Source organism: Salmo salar, chromosome 16 (assembly GCF_965601325.2).
Source record: "Salmo salar chromosome 16, fSalSal1, whole genome shotgun sequence".
NCBI classification, from domain to species: domain Eukaryota; kingdom Metazoa; phylum Chordata; class Actinopteri; order Salmoniformes; family Salmonidae; genus Salmo; species Salmo salar.
This window is the reverse complement of record NC_138306.1, coordinates 51,477,146-51,500,000: the sequence shown is the minus strand read 5'-3', so window position 1 is coordinate 51,500,000 and position 22,855 is coordinate 51,477,146. Positions and strand designations below refer to the sequence as shown.

Below are 22,855 nucleotides of genomic sequence, written 5' to 3'. Positions count from 1 at the left end.
ATGTAGTAGTAGCATCATCGTATAGTTCAGTAACAGTGGTAGACATAGGCCTAACAGGATGTAGTAGTAGCATCATCGTATAGTTCAGTAACAGTGGTAGACATAGGCCTAACAGGATATCAGCTGTAAAGTTGGAGAGTGTTACACACAGCTTTTGTGGAAGAAAATGCAACTGATTGGTATGGGGCTGTCGTCTCCCTCCTCCAAAGATGGCGGAAAGTTTAGAGCCACTTACCACTCGCTTGTCTTCAAAAGCCCTTTAGCTTCATATCTTCAGTTGTTTAGCGGCTTCGTCTTCTCCTTCTTGCTCAAGTGTACCTTTAACCAGAGAGGGAGAAATGAAAGAGAAATGTTAATGAAAGGGACTGCCAAATGAACAGCCTTCTCCAGTGGTGAAACTTAGAGACTAAATGATTTAGTCTTTTCTGCCCTTCGGTGACCGTGCCGTGAATCGTAGGGCTTGAACGAGGCAAGGCTGATTGCTGGAGAACATTGCTGGAGTGTGAATCTGCATTCAATCCCACTTAGCTTAAAAAAATTAAAAACGTTCCCATCCCTAATGAGGCCTGGCCGGAGTGTGTGTGTGTTTGTGTGTGTGCCCATGTATGCATATGTGTGAGTGTGTCTATGCATGCGTGCGTGGCAAGTTTGTCTTTCTCATCTGCATCACACAACCACTCAATATTGCGTCAATACTTTCAGTAAGTCTGGAACCATTGGCACTACAGTGGGTGTGGATGTTGAGGACGCTGAGGATGCTCTGCTCACCGGGGGGTGGGGGAGGGGGGGTGGGGGGGGGGATCTGAGTATGTCCACATTAAAAGAAAATGAATGCTGTGATAGTGGGATTATGAAAGATGTCTACGGTACACCTTTTCCAGATCAGCCACAAATATGCCTTTTGTTGTTATTGCATTATGAGCAGCTTGTGGAAAGTGCTTTCTCCTCCTTCTATTTATCTTAAACCTCCCTTTACCCTCTCCTGCATTCTCTTCCTTCTTCTCTTCCCCTCTCTCTCTTCATTCCTTGTTCTTTCAGCTCAGTTCGTAGACAGCCCCCCCCCCCCCCCCCCCCCCAGCAACCTCTGGGGGCATCGTTACCACGACAACCAGCCAGCAGGGCGACATGATTCCTCATCCTGACGGGCCACTTTAATTCCAGCCCGGCTAATCATAACAGCTAAAAGGGGTTGTGCCTAGTCCCCAGCGGAGAGCTGGGGCACAGAGAAGAGGAGAAGGAGGAGTAGAAGGGGGTATGTGTATTTGTGTGTACACGTGTATGCATGGAGGGGGTATGGCAATCTTGGCTGCATTGTGTCCTCCCCCTCACAGCCACTCTGCTGCCAAGAGGAGAGCACAGGGAATTTGTTTATTGTACGGCATTTATTTCCCACACACACGCTGTTGCACTACCGCTCCCCCCCTTAAACCTTCCCCACCCCCATATGAGACACTCCCTCAGCCCGACGCTTCATCAATCAGGCTGAATATCGCTAAACATTAGCATAGCATCGCATACAGTCTAACTATGCACACAGAGGCTAACGCTAGGCCATTGCTACGGCTAAAGCAGTGCTGTATCCTCACATCATAACAGCGTGGAAGTGTGCCAAGCTGTCACTACGGAGAAAGCTAGCTTTGAGAGCAGTTAACATGTTTTGGTATGAAACAAGGGCGAGGCCATGTCTCCACTCTCCGGTTTGTTTTCTCATGACCATGTGACATGTTGGCATGAAGTTTAGTCACTGCTGAGGCAGATGGCCGAGCATCATGGTAAATCGGGAGATGGTTGAAAGCGGAGGAAAATACACTCTTGGTAGAGCCTCAATCCTTGGTTTTTCTCTCATCATTTTTTCTTTCTTTCTCCAGAAGTGTGACAGGCGGGCCCAATTCTGACATTTTGTTCACTAATTGGTCTTTTCACCAGATCAGATCAGCTCTGAAAAAGATCTGATGTGAAAAGCTCTGATGTGATTGGTCGAAAGACCAATTAGTGTAAAAAATATCAGAATTGGGCTACAGTGTAAACGCACCCATAGAGTCATATTTAGCACACATTCCTACATTCCTACAAACACCACAAATGTCAAAAAAACATGTCTCTGTCAACAAGTGTTGTACTTCTAAAGTAAAAATCCCACCTTTACTAGGGGGTTGAATACAGTATACTGGAGGAATAACACCATCTACTGCTGTTGCCTCTGTGTCTGTATTCTGGATTATATTAGGTGCTTGGGAGAGCGTATGCCACCTGTCTCTCCAAATGAGGTTCCCACCCACCCACACACACACACACACACACACACACACACACACACACACACACACACACACACACACACACACACACACACACACACACACACACACACACACACACAAACACACGCACCAAAAGTCTTTGACTGGAAAAATATGTAACAATGGCAACCTTCATCACCCCCCACTCCCCTGTCTCATCACACCTGACCCTGTCCCCTCCCCCCTCCTCCACCCCCCTGTCTCATCACACCTGGCCCTGTCCCCTCCCCCCTCCTCCACTCCCCTGTCTCATCACACCTGACCCTGTCCCCTCCCCCCTCCTCCACCCCACTCCTCCACCCCCTGTCTCATCACAACTGGCCCTGTCCCCTCCCCCCTCCTCCACCCCCCTGTCTCATCACACCTGGCCCTGTCCCCTCCCCCCTCCTCCACCCCCCTGTCTCATCACACCTGACCCTGTCCCCTCCCCCCTCCCCCACCCCCCTGTCTCATCACACCTGGCCCTGTCCCCTCCCCCCTCCTCCATCCCCCTGTCTCATCACACCTGGCCCTGTCCCCTCCCCCCTCCTCCACCCCCCTGTCTCATCACACCTGGCCCTGTCCCCTCCCCCCTCCTCCACCCCCCTGTCTCATCACACCTGACCCTGTCCCCTCCCCCCTCCTCCACCCCCCTGTCTCATCACACCTGACCCTGTCCCCTCCCCCCCTCCCCCACCCCCCTGTCTCATCACACCTGACCCTGTCCCCTCCCCCCTCCCCCTCCCCCACCCCCCTGTCTCATCACACCTGGCCCTGTCCCCTCCCCCCTCCTCCACCCCCGTCTCATCACACCTGACCCTGTCCCCTCCCCCCTCCTCCACCCCCCTGTCTCATCACACCTGACCCTGTCCCCTCCCCCACCCCCCTGTCTCATCACACCTGGCCCTGTCCCCTCCGCCCTCCTCCACCCCCCTGTCTCATCACACCTGGCCCTGTGTCTCCTCCACCCCCCTGTCTCATAAACGGATAGTTGTGACCCACGGCAATAAAAACTGGGCTTCTGTCACGGAGCGGGGGCTAGGGGATGGGATGGCAGGGGAGGGGGTACTAAAGCTCCTCTAATATATTGGACATATAGAGGATCTGTGCTCTTGGCAGTCGTCCACTGTCTACCGGCGGGCGGAAGGTCAGTCACTCACTCATCCCATCTCTCTCTATCTCTATATAGGTGAAATGGAGAGGGTGAAATGGAGAGGGTGAAATGACATTATCCAAAATAAATAGAAAGAACAGTATGTGGCTTTGATGAGAAATGCTCAGTATAATCATGTTTAGTAGAACGAAACGGGAAAGAACAACATTTCATGCAGATTGTAGGTGATAATTCAAAAAGCAGGGAGCGCTGAGGAGTCCATCATGGCCCTTGGCATGAGATGAGGAACTACAGTGCCTTCAGAAGGTATTTTTTATTTTATTTTAGAAAGGTGAGACATATTGAGACCTAGGTCTTTTTTTCAAATGTGCCCTGTATAATACAACATAAATATATACATTATGCACAAAATACAGTACCGGTCAAAAGTTTGGGCACACCTACTCATTCCAGGGTTTTTCTTTATTTTTAATATTTCCTACATTGTAGAATAATAGTGAAGACATCAAAATGATGAAATAATAACGCATATGTGCGAACTCCTTCAAGACTGTTGGAAAAGCATTCCTCGTGAAGCTGGTTGAGAAAATGTCAAGAGTGTGCAGAGCTGTCATCAAGGCAAAGTGTGGCTACTTTGAAGAATCTCAAATATAAAATATTTTGGTTAGTACATGATTCCAAATGTGTTATTTCAGAGTTTTGATGTCTTCACTATTATTCTACAATTTAGAAAATAGTAAAAATAAAGAAAAACCCTGGATTGAGTAGGTGTGTGCAAACTTTTGACTGGTACTACATATATATATACTATATACACACATTAAAATACAAAAACACAGTCATAGGAAGCACAAATAAAAAAAATCACCCAGAAAAACATTTACATTCATCCACAAATAAGTCTCCAGTGAATACTTTAAATTGCCCGAACGGCACCAGAACATCAAGATGAAATGTATTTAGAACTTTGTTCCAGCAATACGCTGCATTAAAACTCCAATCAGATTTACCTAGCACGGTGGAGACCCTAGGAACCTCAAGAGTTAACCAATCCTGTGAACGGGTTAGGAACCTCAAGAGTTAACTAATCCTGTGAACAGGTTAGGAACCTCAAGAGTTAACTAATCCTGTGAACGGGTTAGGAACCTCAACAGTTAACTAATCCTGTGAACAGGTTAGGAACCTCAACAGTTAACTAATCCTGTGAACGGGTTAGGAACCTCAACAGTTAACTAATCCTGTGAACGGGTTAGGAACCTCAACAGTTAACTAATCCTGTGAACAGGTTAGGAACCTCAACAGTTAACTAATCCTGTGAACAGGTTAGGAACCTCAACAGTTAACTAATCCTGTGAACGGGTTAGGAACCTCAACAGTTAACTAATCCTGTGAACAGGTTAGGAACCTCAACAGTTAACCAATCCTGTGAACAGGTTAGGAACCTCAACAGTTAACTAATCCTGTGAACAGGTTAGGAACCTCAACAGTTAACTAATCCTGTGAACGGGTTAGGAACCTCAACAGTTAACTAATCCTGTGAACGGGTTAGGAACCTCAACAGTTAACCAATCCTGTGAACGGGTTAGGAACCTCAAGAGTTAACTAATCCTGTGAACAGGTTAGGAACCGCAATAGTTAACTAATCCTGTGAACGGGTTAGGAACCTCAATAGTTAACTAATCCTGTGAACGGGTTGGGAACCTCAACAGTTAACCAATCCTGTGAACGGGTTAGGAACCTCAATAGTTAACCAATCCTGTGAACAGGTTAGGAACCTCAACAGTTAACTAATACTGTGAACGGGTTAGGAACCTCAACAGTTAACTAATCCTGTGAACAGGTTAGGAACCTCAATAGTTAACCAATCCTGTGAACGGGTTAGGAAACTCAGATGTCTATACTTCAACAGCAAAGTTAGATAAGACAGAGTTTTATGAAGTAGCGGCTTGTGAACAAAAACGTAGTAATGTAGAGATCTATGTGTCTTTAGCGAAGTACAGTCAACCTTTTGATAAGTATTCACAAAGTACTCATACTTCTGGATTTTTTTATGTGACAGCCTGAAATTGAAATGGATTAAATTGCGATTTTGTGTCACTGACCTACACACAATACCCCATAATGTCAAAGTGGAATTATGTTTTTAGAAATGTTTACAAATTAGTTCAAAATGAAAAGCTGAAATGTCTTGAGTCAATAAGTATCCAACCCCTTTGTTATGGCAAGCCATAAATGTGTTCAAGAGTACAAATAAGTCACATAATAAGTTGCATGGACTCACTCTGTGTGCAACAATAGTGTTTTTAACATGATTATCGAATGACTACCTCATCTCCGTACCCCACACATACAATTATCTGTACGCTCCCTCAGTCTAGCAGTGAATATCAAACAGAGATTCAACCACAAAGACCAGGGAGGTTTTCCAATGCCTCTCAAAGAAGGGAACATATTGGTAGATGTGTCAAAATAAAAAAGCAGACATTGAATATCCCTTTGAGCATGGTGAAGTTATGAATTACTCTTTGGATGGTGTATCAATACATCCAGTCACTACAAAGATACAGGTGTCATTCCTAACTCAGTTGCCGGAGAGGAAGGAAACCGCTCAGGGATTTCACCATGAGGCCAATGGTGACTTTAAAACAGTTACATTTTAATGGCTGTGATAGGAGAAAACTGAGGATGGATCAACAACATTGTAGTTACTCCACAATACTAACCTAAATGACAGTGTAAAAAGAAGGAAGCCTGTACAGAATAAAAATATTCCAAAACATGCATCCTTATTGCATGCAATAAGGCACTAAAGCAAAACTACAAAAAATGTGTCAAAGAAATTAACTTTATATCCTGAATAAAAAGCATTATGTTTGGGGCAAATCCAACAGAACACACAGAGGTTAGAAAAAAAAGAAACGGGATAGGCCTAAGCACAGTCAAAATCCTAGAGGAAAACCTGGTTCAGTCTGCTTTCCACCAGACACTGGGAGATAAATTCACTTTTCAGCAGGACAATAACCTAAAACACAAGGCCACATCTACACTGGAGTTGCTAACCAAGACGACATTGAATGTTCCTGAGTGGCCGAGTTACAGGTTTGACTTAAATCTGCTTGAAATTCTATGGCAAGACTTGAAAAAGGCTGTCTAGCAATGCTCTACAACCAACTTGACAGAGTTTGAATAATTTTTTCAAGAATAATGTGCAAATATTGTACAATCCAGCTGTGAAAAGCTTTGAGACTTACCAAGAAAGACTCGCAACGGTAATCACTGCCAAAAGTGATTCTAACATGTATTGACTAAGGTGTGTGAATACTTATGTAAATTAAATATTTATTTATTTAATATTCTATACATTTGAGTAGATTTCTAAAATCATGTTTTCACTTTGTCGTTATGGGGTATTGTGTGTAGATGGGTGAGAACAAATATATTTAATCTATTTTGAATTCAGGCTGTAACACAACAAAATGTGGAATAAGTTAAGGGGTATGAATCCCTTCTGAAGGCACTGTAGTTTTTATCCATTAAATGTAGGCCCGGGCCAAAATGACCAGGTAGCCTAGTGGCTAGAGTGTTGGGCCAGTAACTACAATAATATATAGTAACTACAATACTATATAGGGCCAGTAACTACAATACTATATACTAACTACAATACTATATCGGGCCAGTAACTACAAAACTATATAGGGCCAGTAACAACAATACTATATAGTAACTACAATACTATATAGGGCCAGTCACTACAATACTATATCGTAACTGCAATACCATATAGTAACTACAATACTATATAGGGCCAGTAACTGCAATACTATATAGTAACTACAATACTATATAGGGCCAGTAACTACAATACTATAAAGTAACTACAATACTATATAGGGCCAGTAACTACAATAATATATAGTAACTACAATACTATATAGGGCCAGTAACTACAACACTATATAGTAACTACAATACTATATAGAGCCAGTAATTACAATACTATATAGTAACTACAATACCATATAGAGCCAGTAACTACAATACCATATAGTAACTACAATACTATATCGGGCCAGTAACTACAATATTATATAGGAAATAGGGTGATATTTGGTATTTTTTTTATTTAACCTTTATTTAACTAGGCAAGTCAGTTAAGAACAAATTCTTATTTTACAATGACGGCCTAGGAACAGTGGGTTAACTGCCTTGTTCAGGGGCAGAACGACAGATTTTCACCTTGTCAGCTCGGGATTCAATCTAGCAACCTTTCAGTTACTGGCCCAACGCTCTAACCACTAGGCTACCTGCCACCCTAACCACTAGGCTACCTGCCACCCTAACCACTAGGCTTCCTGCCACCCTAACCACTAGGCTACCTGCCACTCTAACCACTAGGCTACCTGCCACCCTAACCACTAGGTTACCTGCCGCCCTAAACACTAGGCTACCTGCCGCCCTAACCACTAGGCTACCTGCCACCCTAACCACTAGGCTACCTTCCACCCTAACCACTAGGCTACCTGCCACTCTAACCACTAGGCTACCTGCCACTCTAACCACTAGGCTACCTGCCACCCTAACCACTAGGCTACCTGCCACCCTAACCACTAGGCTACCTGCCACCCTAACCACTAGGCTACCTGCCACTCTAACCACTAGGCTACCTGCCACTCTAACCACTAGGCTACCTGCCGCCCTAACCACTAGGCTACCTGCCGCCCTAACCACTAGGCTACCTGCCACCCTAACCACTAGGCTACCTGCCACCCTAACCACTAGGCTACCTGCCACTCTAACCACTAGGCTACCTGCCACCCTAACCACTAGGCTACCTGCCACCCTAACCACTAGGCTACCTGCCACCCTAACCACTAGGCTACCTGCCACCCTAACCACTAGGCTACCTGCCACTCTAACCACTAGGCTACCTGCCACCCTAACCACTAGGTTAACTGCCACCCTAACCACTAGGCTACCTGCCACTCTAACTACTAGGCTACCTGCCGCCCTAACCACTAGGCTACCTGCCGCCCTAACCACTAGGCTACCTGCCGCTCTAACCACTAGGCTACCTGCCACCCTAACCACTAGGCTACCTGCCACCCTAACCACTAGGCTACCTGCCACCCTAACCACTAGGCTACCTGCCACCCTAACCACTAGGCTACCTGCCACTCTAACCACCAGGCTACCTGCCACCCTAACCATTAGGCTACCTGCCACTCTAACCACTAGGCTACCTGCCACTCTAACCACTAGGTTACCTGCCACTCTAACCACTAGGCTACCTGCCACTCTAACCACTAGGCTACCTGCCACTCTAACCACTAGGTTACCTGCCACTCTAACCACTAGGTTAACTGCCACCCTAACCACTAGGCTACCTGCCACTCTAACCACTAGGTTACCTGCCACTCTAACCACTAGGTTAACTGCCACCCTAACCACTAGGCTACCTGACACTCTAACCACTAGGTTAACTGCCACCCTAACCACTAGGCTACCTGCCACCCTAACCACTAGGCTACCTGCCACTCTAACCACTAGGCTACCTGCCACCCTAACCACTAGGTTACCTGCCACTCTAACCACTAGGCTACCTGCCACTCTAACCACTAGGCTACCTGCCACTCTAACCACTAGGCTACCTGCCACTCTAACCACTAGGCTACCTGCCACTCTAACCACTAGGCTACCTGCCGCCCTAACCACTAGGCTACCTGCCGCCCTAACCACTAGGCTACCTGCCACCCTAACCACTAGGCTACCTGCCACCCTAACCACTAGGCTACCTGCCACCCTAACCACTAGGCTACCTTCCACCCTAACCACTAGGCTACCTGCCACTCTAACCACTAGGCTACCTGCCACCCTAACCACTAGGCTACCTGCCACCCTAACCACTAGGCTACCTGCCACCCTAACCACTAGGCTACCTGCCACCTAACCACTAGGCTACCTGCCACCCTAACCACTAGGCTACCTGCCACCCTAACCACTAGGCTACCTGCCACCCTAACCACTAGGTTAACTGCCACCCTAACCACTAGGCTACCTGCCACTCTAACTACTAGGCTACCTGCCACCCTAACCACTAGGCTACCTGCCGCCCTAACCACTAGGCTACCTGCCGCTCTAACCACTAGGCTACCTGCCACCCTAACCACTAGGCTACCTGCCACCCTAACCACTAGGCTACCTGCCACCCTAACCACTAGGCTACCTGCCACTCTAACCACCAGGCTACCTGCCACCCTAACCATTAGGCTACCTGCCACTAGGCTACCTGCCACTCTAACCACTAGGCTACCTGCCACTCTAACCACTAGGTTACCTGCCACTCTAACCACTAGGCTACCTGCCACTCTAACCACTAGGTTAACTGCCACCCTAACCACTAGGCTACCTGCCACTCTAACCACTAGGTTACCTGCCACTCTAACCACTAGGTTAACTGCCACCCTAACCACTAGGCTACCTGACACTCTAACCACTAGGTTAACTGCCACCCTAACCACTAGGCTACCTGCCACCCTAACCACTAGGCTACCTGCCACTCTAACCACTAGGCTACCTGCCACCCTAACCACTAGGTTACCTGCCACTCTAACCACTAGGCTACCTGCCACTCTAACCACTAGGCTACCTGCCACTCTAACCACTAGGCTACCTGCCACTCTAACCACTAGGCTACCTGCCACCCTAACCACTAGGCTACCTGCCACTCTAACCACTAGGTTACCTGCCACTCTAACCACTAGGTTAACTGCCACCCTAACCACTAGGCTACCTGCCACTCTAACCACTAGGTTAACTGCCACCCTAACCACTAGGCTACCTGCCACTCTAACCACTAGGCTACCTGCCACTCTAACCACTAGGTTACCTGCCACTCTAACCACTAGGTTAACTGCCACCCTAACCACTAGGCTACCTGCCACTCTAACCACTAGGTTACCTGCCACTCTAACCACTAGGTTACCTGCCACTCTAACCACTAGGCTACCTGCCACTCTAACCACTAGGCTACCTGCCACCCTAACCACTAGGTTACCTGCCACCCTAACCACTAGGCTACCTGCCACCCTAACCACTAGGCTACCTGCCACCCTAACCACTAGGTTACCTGCCACTCTAACCACTAGGCTACCTGCCACCCTAACCACTAGGTTACCTGCCACTCTAACCACTAGGCTACCTGCCACCCTAACCACTAGGCTAACTGCCGCCCTAAAACAAGTCAGTCACACAAGTCCGAAAAGTGATCCATTATGATTATGTGTTACACTTTACATTCAACAACATTAGTTGATTTATCTTTATTGTAAAGATATTATGAATTATTTTTCAGGCACTTGTGGGTGTTATGCATCCTGTTAAGAAGGCTGTTAGGATGGAACATGTTGAATTACATCATGATTTATTTAAATAATGACATGGCTTCGTCTGAAAGGCCACCTGTTATTCAATGTAATTTTAAAAAAAATGATGTTAAACAAATGGGCAGCTCGGATCCAAGTTGTATTCAGCATCCAGCCAGTTGGCACAAGAAGTAAAAATGGATTTGGAAAAAATAGATTTTTTTACAAATTTTACAACGTCTTGTGTTCAAGGGGCATGCACTGAAACAAATAGCCTTGCCATCAATTGGACTCCAGTTGGGTTCAATGTCACTTCAATCAGAATCATTAATTGAGCATTTGATGCAATTCAAACAGAAACCAAAACAGTGGCGCCTCGAACTCTCCAGATCAGTGGGAAGTGATGCACGCAGACAGACAGACAGACAGACAGACAGACAGACAGACAGACAGACAGACAGACAGACAGACAGACAGACAGACAGACAGACAGACAGACAGACAGACAGACAGACAGACACACACACACACACATAGAGAGGATAGACACACACACACACACACACACACACACACACACACACACACACACACACACACACACACACACACACACACACACACACACACACACACACACACACACACACACACACACACACGAGAGAGATAGACAGACACCCACACACAGACATTCCCCTCCACCCTACAAACACATCCTCATACAGATCCCTATAGCGACTCCCATTCTAGCCACCAGATAACAGGAAGTGAAAAATCACACAGCCCTTTTTAAGTTGCTACCTAACCCAACTCCACCACTACCGCCTGCTACTGTTTTCTACTCCACACACACACACACACACACACACACACACACACACACACACACACACACACACACACACACACACACACACACACACACACACACACACACACACACACACACACACACACACACACACACACGGTTTTGTTGAAAATCTTCCACAGACTGACGAGCCACTCCAGAGCCACTCTGACTCAAGTTTCATTAGGGGCCCTGTTTTGCGTTGATAAATGCAACAGCGGCCATTATATTAGCCGGCTCTCAGCGAATCACTGAATAATAATTACCTCTGTGTCTGTCAGCCTGCCTTACCCTGTCTCCATATCTCCCCTCCTTCTGGGATTGAGGTGGGAGGTGGGGGATTTCAAGCACTGCTTGCCTAAAGTCTCACCACCCTTTCACTAAATCACAACTCTAGATGGTAGTTATTGTCATATACATTTTGTGCTAAACAACATCACTGTAACGTTATTCAAATGCTTTTAGAACACCTGCCACTCTGCGTTCACTAAATCACAACTCTAGACAGACGGAAGGTAGATATTATCGTATACATTTTGTGACGAATTAAAAAAAAATCCCAAGATGGCGCAGCAGTAAGACATATTTGTTTTTGTCCCATGTAAATATTCAGTAATTTTCGCATTTCTTCTCTTTTTTTCCATTTTCAAATTAAATATACCTTCCTGCAACCTCACCCAATGTGGTATGGATCTGCTACTTTTTTAGACCTTATAACTGGAACCATCAGAAGCTAGCCATCAGAAGTTAGCCAGCTAATTAGCTACTAGCTATTTAGTCATTGTTAGCCACTGCTAGTGGTCTTTACCTTTAGCTCGGACACCAGCCGCTATAGCCCGGATAGCCCGGATAATACCTGCCAGTCTGCACAGCTCGATATCAGCCCTGAGCATATCGGAGTGCTTTTTCCCCCACTACATCACCGGATTCCTGCTGCAAGCTCTGGACCATTACACCGGATCTTCGCAGCTAGCTAGCTAACTGACCCTCTCTGCCCATTTTTCGCCATTTACCAGTTGTTGTTGTCTTAGCTGTTTATCCGTTGTTGTCTCACCCGTTGTTGTCTTAGCTCTCCCAATCAACACCTGTGATTGCTTAATGCCTCTCTCTAATGTCAATATGCCTGGTATACTGTTGTTTAGGGCAGCTCTCATTGTTTTATTTTACTGCGGAGCCCCTAGTCCTGCTCAACATGCCTTAGATAACCCCCTTGTCCCACCCCCCACACATGCGGAGACCGCACCTAGCGTAACTGGTGCCTCCAGAGATGCCACCTCTCTCATCGTCACTCAATGCCTAGGTTTACCCCCACTGTACTCAAACCCTACCATACCCTTGTCTGTACACTATGCCCTGAATCTATCCTACGACGCCCAGAAATCTGCTCCTTTTATTCTCTGTTCCCAAAGCACTAGATGACCAGTTCTTATAGCCTTTAGCCGTACCCTCGTCCTACTCCTCCTCTGTTCCTCTGGTGATGTAGAGGTTAACCAAGAACCTGTGTGTCCCCAGGCGCTCTCATTTGTTGACTTCTGCAAACGTAAAAGCCTTGAGTTCATGCATGTTAACATCAGAAGCCTCCTCCCTAAGTTTGCTTTATTCACTGCTTTAGCACACTCCCGCCAACCCTGATGTCCTAGCTGTGTCTGAATCCTGGCTTATGAAGGCCACCAAAAATTCTGAAATGTCCATCCCCAATTACAACATTTTCCATCAAGACAGAACTGCTAAAGGGGGCGGAATTGCAATCTACTGTAGAGATAGCCTGCAGAGTTCTGTCATACTATCCAGGTCTATGCCCAAACAGTTCGAGCTTCTACTTTTAAAGATCCATCTCTCCAGAAATAAGTCCCTCACTGTTGAAGCTTGTTATAGACCCCCCTCAGCTCCCAGCTGTGCCCTGGACACCATATGTGAATTGATTGCCCCCCATCTATCGTCAGAGTTCGTACTGCTAGGTGACCTAAATTGGGATATGTTTAACACCCCGGCCATCCTACAATCTAAGGTAGATGCCCTCAATCTCACACAAATTATCAAAGAACCTACCAGGTACAACCCCAAATCTGTAAACATGGGCACCCTCATAGATATAATTCTGACCAACTTGCCCTCTAAATACACCTCTGCTGTTTTCAACCAGGTTCTCAGCGATCACTGCCTCATTGCCTGTGTCTGTTATGGGTCCGCGGTGAAACTACCACCCCTCATCACTGTCAAACGCTCAATAAAACACTTCTGTGAGCAGGCCTTTCTAATCAACCATCTTTTTTTTTTTACCGTTATTTTACCATGTAAGTTGACTGAGAACACATTCTCATTTACAGCAACGACCTGGGGAATAGTTTCAGCGGAGAGGAGTGGGATGAATGAGCCAATTGTAAGCTGGGGATGATTAGATGGCCCGGGTATCCTGGAAGGATATTGACCTCATCCCGTCAGTAGAGGATGCCTGGTTGTTCTTTAAAAGTGCTTTCCTCACCATCTTAAATAAGCATTCCCCTTTCAAAAATGTTTGAACTAAGAACAGATATAGCCCTTGGTTCACTCCAGACTTGACTGCCCTTGACCAGCACAAAAACACCCTGTGGCATACTGCACTAGCATCAAATAGTCCCCGCGATATGCAACTTTTCAGGGAAGTCAGGAACCAATACGCTCAAGGACCCAAACGATATCATAACCGCCATCGATAAAAGACAGTATTGTGCAGCCGTCTTCATCGACTTGGCCAAGGCTTTCGACTCTGTCAATCACCGCATTCTTATCAGCAAACTCAACAGCCTTGGTTTCTCAAATGACTGCCTCGACTGGTTCACTAACTACTTCTCAGATAGAGTTCAGTGTGTCAAATCGGAGGGCCTGTTGTCCAGACCTCTGGCAGTCTCTATGGGGGTGCCACATGGTTCAATTCTCGGGCCGACTCTTGTATATATCAATGATGTCGCTCTTGCTGCGGGTGATTCTTTGATCCACCTCTACGCAGACGACATCATTCTGTATACATCTGGCCCATCTTTGGACACTGTGTTAACAAACCTCCAACTGATCTTTAATGCCATACAACACTCCTTCCGTGGCCACCAACTGCTCTTAAATGCTAGTAAAACAAAATGCATGCTCTTGAAGGTAGATATTAATATTATGATGAATAAGGTTATTGTAATTGTTCGTCGTAGCAGCAATAGTGTTATATTTCAAATGAAACAGAAGAAATTTGACAAACTGACTTGTTGGAAATGTGGCATCCTATGACGGTGCCACGTTAAAAGTCACTGAGTCCTTTAGTACGGGCCATTCTACTGCCAATGTTTGTCTATGGAGATTACATGGCAGTGTGCTCAATTTTATACACCTGTCAGCAACTGGTGTGGCTGAGATAGCCAAATCCATTCATTTAAGCCATGTAGTGTATTTCAAATGATAAAATAGCCCCTATGACACTACCTATAATGCTTCTACTCTCCCTATGTGACTGTGTTAACTGGGGTTAGTCCATCTGATGATGCCCTTCAGTGGGAGGCTGGTGACATTGGATTGGAAGCAGTATTTGATCACAGATGTGTCCCTCGGCTAGGGGGACTGGACACAGCAGAGGATTAATTACTATAAATCATGTATATCTCACACACACGCACGCACGTACATGGCTGCTCAGACTGTTGTGTCCAGCTTTCAGCTTTCTTTTTATCCATCCATCTCCATCTTCTCTTTCCATTTACATCTCCCTCTCTCTCTCTCTCTCTCTCTCTCTCTCTCTCTCTCTCTCACTCTATTTCTCTCACTGTGGGGGCCAATGGCCCCCATCAATTCGAGGGGACTGAGAAACAAGCAGGTAAGCTCTCCCCTGTAATGAATGCTTTCAGATATTGACAGTTAGTTAAACATTCCGTCAAACCTCTGTCTAAGACAAAACACTAACCTAAACCGGTGGAAAATCCTGTTTACAAACATTCTTTGTTATCTTCTCACACGCGACAACTCTGCAAATAATGAAATTAACAAATCAGCGTGGAGAAATATAATCAGTGCTTAGCATGCCCTTCGCGGTCGAGGGAAGAGGTAGGGTTGGCGTTTGGCAGCAGGGTGTAGTGGGTGGGATCTGGGATGTGGAGGGGGTTGAAGTCATTTAGTTTATTATTACTATTATCTGCATGGAATTCCCAACCTTCCGAGAGCTTTGATCTCTCCATCGCTGGACCAGGGGTTTGCAAAGCCTGGATCATCCCCTCTAATCCGCACTCATTAAAGGGATACTTCAGAATTTTGGCAATGAAGCACTTTATCTACTTCCCCAGAGTCAGATGAATTTGTGGATACCATTTGTATGTATCTGTGTCCAGTATGAAGGAAGTTAGAGGTTGTTTCGTGAGCCAATGCTAACTAGTGTTAGCACAATGACTGGAAGTCTATGGGTATCTGCTAGCATGCTAACAGATACCCATAGACTTCCAGTCATTTTGCTAATGCTAGTTAGTAACTGCGCTAGCGGTAGTTAGCAACATCCTTCCAACTGTGGTATCCACAAGTGCATCTGACTCTAGGGAAGTAGATCAAGGGCCTTATTGCCAAAATCCTGAAGTATTCCTTTAAGGATGAGCTGCATGATAATGCACTACCAATCACCAACACCCTCCACCCCCATCCACCCTCTAACCGGCCTCCCCATAAGTGGCGGCTTTGATGGAAAATGTAATAAATTACTGCAGATCATTACGTGTGCCACTGCTGGCTCAGTAAATAAAGCACCCACACACACCAGCATTAATAGGGACTATAGTGATTGGAGTGACAATGCCTGTTTTTAGTGTGGGGGGAAGAGTAGGGGAAGTAGTCCACTACACTGTACTCACAGGGAATGTGTTGTTTTCAGAGATGGGAAGGGGGGAAGAGGTTGAGATTTAGAGTTTTAAATATGCAATATGTCAATCTGACTCTTGTGTGCCCATTTTTACCCACTTCAAGTATGGTTCCTTCTGTAAAACCTGTTAAAGACTAATCCCAATATGCCTTTTTAATGTAGGTCGGTCAACAAGAGGAGCAGGTCTTGTATTGGTTTAAACATGGAACATAACATATTTTACTGGACGTTATATGAAAGATATTGGACTTCAGATACATTCCAAGGGACCTCTCATCTCCTCCCAAATCTACCAATGAAGCACTGGGGTGAACAAGAACAACACCGTGCAGGCACCTTTCCCTCAACTTCCTGGTTTCTCCAAAATAACTCCCTCTCCACCGGGGAGTTTAGATAAATTACAGCTACGCTATCCTCCAAAGATGTGATCTCGCTTCCTGAGCAGCAAATTAAACATTTAAACCCATTTAGCAAGGTAGCCCAGCGTAACTTGAAGCAGTGTGGTCGGGAGACGCGATATTCCATCAGCGTAGTGTCACACCATCCCTCTGAGTAATGATGCCAGTCGCCCGACTCGTCCACTAACCAGCGAGCGATGGGCCATAAGAGAAAGATGTGCCACAGTCTAATTCAGCCGTAATTGATCTTAGTGACATGTTTATTTTTAAACCCCTTTCCCTTCCGCCTCATCGTCTTCTTGAAATGCCCGGCACATTCCAATAAAGTGCCAGCACTGGGCTTATTACTCAGACTGAACAAGGCAGGGATCCTGACTACTGTGTGCCTGAAGGAGAGAGCAGCTTTTATACCATTCCGTTAAAAATGCACAACCTCTCTGAGATAGTATTAAAAGCACAAGGACAAGGTGAAGAATGAGGATAGAAGGGACAAAGAGAACTACAAGTACTTAGGTAAAACTGAGGCCAACCCTGCAAAACGCAGTCACATACTCATCATTATTTAGTCAGAGATGTTATTCATGTCTGGGCAAAGTAAAATAGGTTGGATTACACAGTAATGCAGTAACTCTCAACCGTCACAAAAGGTTATATCGAACAACCACAGCCACCTAAGCAATTCATTCATATTCAAATCCTCCATAAACACACATGGCAGGCAAACAGCCTGAATCATACATTCCCTTCTTTCCAACAAAAGACCAATTAGCTGTGCTAGCATGCTACCTCCCTACCTTCATTAACAGTCTATTCATCCTCTCTACTCTACTGATAAATCAGGATACATTGTATTGTTGCTTCCTCACAGCCATGTTGGAACATCTCCCTATACCTGCTTTTAACAATGACCACATCGTAGAAGAGTCAAATGTATGTGCTTTTGGAATCCATTAGTCTTGGCTTTTTAGTGGTGGACCAGACCCATAAACACAGATGTGGTCTGAATAGGAGAGTGGTCTAAAAAGTTAAGAGAGTGGTCTGAAAAGGTAGGAGAGTGGTCTGAAAAGGTAGGAGAGTGGTCTGAAAAACTCTTGCAGTGAATAGCAGGGTTGGGGTCAATTTCCTTTTGTTTCAGTCAATTCAGTTCAATGACTAAATTGAAATGGAATTGATCCCAACCCTGGTGAATAGTTACAAAACCATGTGCCTGTGTCTGATTACAACTCCCAGAATGCACCGCTCTAGCTGTGGGCAGGAGGGGGTGGAGGGATGAGAGTGATGGGTGACACCCCTCACCTTAGTCTCAGAGAGATCGTGATAGAAGTCCTCTGGTGCAGAGGGTTTCCAGAGGGAGGCTACAATTTTTTTCTCTCTAATGAATCAGAGTTAAAACACCGAAGGCGGCTTCTTAAACTGACTCCACCATGCAGGAGGACTTAGATGGAGAACAGGGAGACAGCTGGGAAACACGGTTCCCACACCCTTTAGGATGTCCTCGGGAGGCTGTTCCCAGTTTACCCAAGATAGAGTCAATGCCCCAGACGGAGTCGGTGTCCCAGACGGAGTCGGTGTCCCAGACGGAGTCGGTGTCCCAGACGGAGTCAGCGTCCCAGACGGAGTCAGTGTCCCAGACGGAGTGGGATTTCTTCAGAAAACATCTAATTAGCTTTACCGTGACTGCCAAAAATAGAGAAAAGTGAGTTTGTGAGATGTTGAATGAATCAAAATAAGGTATGAATGAAATAACTGCTAGTACCAACGTGACGTAACCACTATTATTCAAGGAATTTGTTTTCAAAGTGAAGGGAACTGAGTAGGAGCAGAATGAAATGCCACGATTACCACCATTATTTGTCAAAGATCTTGAACTAGAATGACATTTGTAGTTAGACAGACCTAACTAGAACTTTCATGCTAGTTAGGACATTGAGGGAGGACTGTCGACATCCCAATCTAAGAGGACAGGCCCAAAGTATCTCAGTTTACAATGCTACTCCCCTTCTAGCCTTTTCCTTCCTAGTTCACCCTATACCCTAGCTAGTCTATATGCCCTATATACAGCACACTGTATCAAACCCCAAGCTTCCATCCAGCAAACTCACCAGTCATATCCATAGCTTTTTGAGATAATTGGCTTTAAAGTTCCGAACCCTCACTTGTTCGAATGGTATCAGCTTCATTGTTTAAAATCTTGTTTTCTTTTGAACTTAACAACATGATTTGGGGGGTATTTAGAGTACCAAATAGGTAGAGAAACATTGAACAGAACAAGGCTATGTCAATAGCACCTCAGCCTCTCACCAGGGATTTAAAGGAGCGATGAGGCGATTGCCCCGAAACTAGTGGAAATGTGCTTTTGCCACGCCCTGTTCGCCGGGCCCTATAATAGTGTATAATAGGGGATCAAATCTGCAGCGCTGTACTTTCTTTTTAAGCCAGGGCCAAAGGGGATAGGGGACGAGAACAAGGAATCTTGTGAGGGATGGGAGAAAAGGAAATATACGGCCTTAATCTGTGGTTGAATAAACACATAAGTAAAACATGGTAAGGAATTACTTCTCCATCTGTCGGCCTTAAACACTGATGCATCTAATTCTGGATATCTAAGCTCCACAGTAAAGAAGAAAAAGCAGAAAAAAGCAGTGTCCATCCATGAGAAAAATAGAGAGGGTTGAGAGAACACAGGAGTCCCTGGCTGCTCTGTAGTGGGACAGGCTGAACAGATGAGTCCCTGGCTGCTCTGTAGTGGGACAGGCTGAACAGAGGAGACCCTGGCTGCTCTGTAGTGGGACAGGCTGAACAGATGAGTCCCTGGCTGCTCTGTAGTGGGACAGGCTGAACAGATGAGTCCCTGGCTGCTCTGTAGTGGGACAGGCTGAACAGAGGAGACCCTGGCTGCTCTGTAGTGGGACAGGCTGAACACAGGAGTCCCTGGCTGCTCTGTAGTGGGACAGGCTGAACAGATGAGTCCCTGGCTGCTCTGTAGTGGGACAGGCTGAACAGAGGAGACCCTGGCTGCTCTGTAGTGGGACAGGCTGAACAGATGAGTCCCTGGCTGCTCTGTAGTGGGACAGGCTGAACAGATGAGTCCCTGGCTGCTCTGTAGTGGGACAGGCTGAACAGAGGAGACCCTGGCTGCTCTGTAGTGGGACAGGCTGAACAGAGGAGTCCCTGGCTGCTCTGTAGTGGGACAGGCTGAACAGAGGAGACCCTGGCTGCTCTGTAGTGGGACAGGCTGAACAGAGGAGTCCCTGGCTGCTCTGTAGTGGGACAGGCTGAACCGAGGAGACCCTGGATGCTCTGTAGTGGGACAGGCTGAACAGAGGAGACCCTGGCTGCTCTGTAGTGGGACAGGCTGAACAGAGGAGACCCTGGCTGCTCTGTAGTGGGACAGGCTGAACAGAGGAGACCCTGGCTGCTCTGTAGTGGGACAGGCTGAACAGAGGAGACCCTGGCTGCTCTGTAGTGGGACAGGCTAAACAGAGGAGACCCTGGCTGCTCTGTAGTCGGACAGGCTGAATAGAGGATACCCTGGCTGCTCTGTAGTGGGACAGGCTGAATAGAGGAGACCCTGGCTGCTCTGTAGTGGGACAGGCTGAACAGAGGAGTCCCTGGCTTCTCTGTAGTGGGACAGGCTGAACAGAGGAGACCCTGGCTGCTCTGTAGTGGGACAGGCTGAACCGAGGAGACCCTGGCTGCTCTGTAGTGGGACAGGCTGAACATGGAGCATCATCAAAGGCTGGCGTTCCAGTAACAGGCTCATTGATTGGATAATAGGGATCTTTGGCTCATGATGACTTCAGCTTGAGGACAAACTCCTAGCATTCTCTCTTCTCTCTTCTCTCTTCCTATCCCGAAATTGATTGGATGATGCAACGAGGTAGAATCCTATACTTGCTTCGCCACGGTCACTTAATTGTTTTGGGAACATCGTTTTTCAACAACAGTCCAACTCTTCCCCAAGAGGTGCTTTTCTTTAAGAGTAATCATTATGTTGTTTAGAATGACTCTTACCATACCCAAGAGGTGCTTTTCTTTAAGAGTAATCATTATGATGTTTAGAACGAGCCACTAGGCACAATGAAAATGCAACTAGGGCCAACAAACCGAGGCACAAACCGAGGCAGACTCCGGGGCAGACTCCGAGGCAGACTCCGGGGGTATGGCAGACTCCGAGGCAGACTCCGGGGGTATGGCAGACTCCGAGGCAGACTCCGGGGGTATGGCAGACTCCGGGGCAGACTCCGAGGCAGACTCCGGGGGTATGGCAGACTCCGAGGCAGACTCCGGGGGTATGGCAGACTCCGGGGGTATGGCAGACTCCGAGGCAGACTCCGAGGCAGACTCCGGGGGTATGGCAGACTCCGAGGCAGACTCCGGGGGTATGGCAGACTCCGGGGCAGACTCCGAGGCAGACTCCGGGGGTATGGCAGACTCCGAGGCAGACTCCCGGGGTATGGCAGACTCCGGGGGTATGGCACACGACGGAGGGAACAGAAGGAACCAAACCCCGGGGAGAGAAATGGAGCGAGCGGCTTATTTTGATTGCCTAAATTCCCTTGCAATTTATCGATCCTGGAATCTCACCAAGGCTTTGCTTGAAGGAGTAGTGAGTAAAATGTGCAGACATCAAAGATCTACTTGTTTTTTGTCTTTGCTTTTAAAAATATTTTTTCTCTTTCTTTTCTCCACGCTCATGCCCACCGGTCTGTTTAAACATGTGCATCTTTCAGCGTTCAATCTGAATGCACTTAAATAGAACTTAAGAGAAATAGGAAAAAAACACTTTAAGAAGTAAGTGGGGAGGCAGTTATTAGCCTTCTGATCAGCCAGATGTTCTTCTTCGCCTGACTATTGCAAATATAAAGTTGCCAACTTTTCAAAAAAAGGGACGTTCTGATTCTGTGTTACCTAAAACGTTCTGCTGTGTCTTAGAGTCAAGCCCACCTTTTATGTATTCCACTTGGCTTGCCCAATTTTTTCCCTTATAAAAGTTGTAATTTATGGCCCCAATGTACCGTAATATATGTTGCTGATGTACTGTAATATATGGCCCCGATGTACTGTAATATATGGCCCTGATATACTGTAACATATGGCCCTGATGTACCGTAATATATGGTCCTGATGTACTGTAATATATAGCCCTGATGTACTGTAATATATAGCCCTGATGTATTGTAATATATGGCCCTGATGTACTGTAATACATGGCCCTGATGTATTGTAATATATGGCCCTGATGTACTGTAATATATGGCCCTGATGTACTGTAATATATGGCCCTGATGTACTGTAATATGTGGCCCCAATGTACCATATTATATGGCCCCGATGTACTGTAATATATGGCCCTGATATACTGTAACATATGGCCCTGATGTACCGTAAATATGGCCCTGATGTACCATATTATATGGCCCTGATGTACTGTAACATATGGCCCTGATGTACTGTAAAATGTGGCCCCAATGTACCATATTATATGGCCCTGATATACTGTAACATATGGCCCTGATGTACTGTAATATATGGCCCTGATGTACTGTAATATATGGCCCTGATGTACTGTTATATATGGCCCTGATGTACTGTAATATATGGCCCTGATGTACTGTAACATATGGCCCTGATGTACTGTAACATATGGCCCTGATGTACCGTAATATATGGCCAAACAAAGCCTCCTTCACTCATGCCGCCAAACTTACCCTCGTAAAACTGACTATCCTACCGATCCTTGACTTCAGCGATGTAATTTACAAAATAGCCCCCAACAATCTACTCAGCAAACTGAATGCAGTCTATCACAGTGCCATCCGTTTTGTCACCAAAGCCCCATATACTACCCTCCACTGCGACCTGTATGCTCTCATTGGCTGGCCCTCACTACATATCCGTCGCCAAACCCACTGGCTCCAGGTCATCTATAAGTCTTTGCTAGGTAAAGCCCCGCCTTATCTCAGCTCACTGGTCACCATAGCAA

At 46.3% G+C, this 22,855-nt stretch overlaps 1 protein-coding gene across 6 annotated transcripts in view; it reads right to left on the bottom strand.

Annotated features, from left to right (window-relative positions):
* The window catches only part of ptprsa (protein tyrosine phosphatase receptor type Sa), a 422,798-nt gene that overhangs the window by 361,486 nt on the left and 38,457 nt on the right, over positions 1-22,855 (bottom strand). For all 6 annotated transcript variants that reach the window (XM_082962769.1, XM_082962771.1, XM_082962772.1 and 3 more), the window contains exon 2: positions 236-318. The gene's annotated coding sequence lies outside the window, so the exon portion shown is untranslated. The remainder of the gene's footprint in view (positions 1-235; positions 319-22,855) is intronic.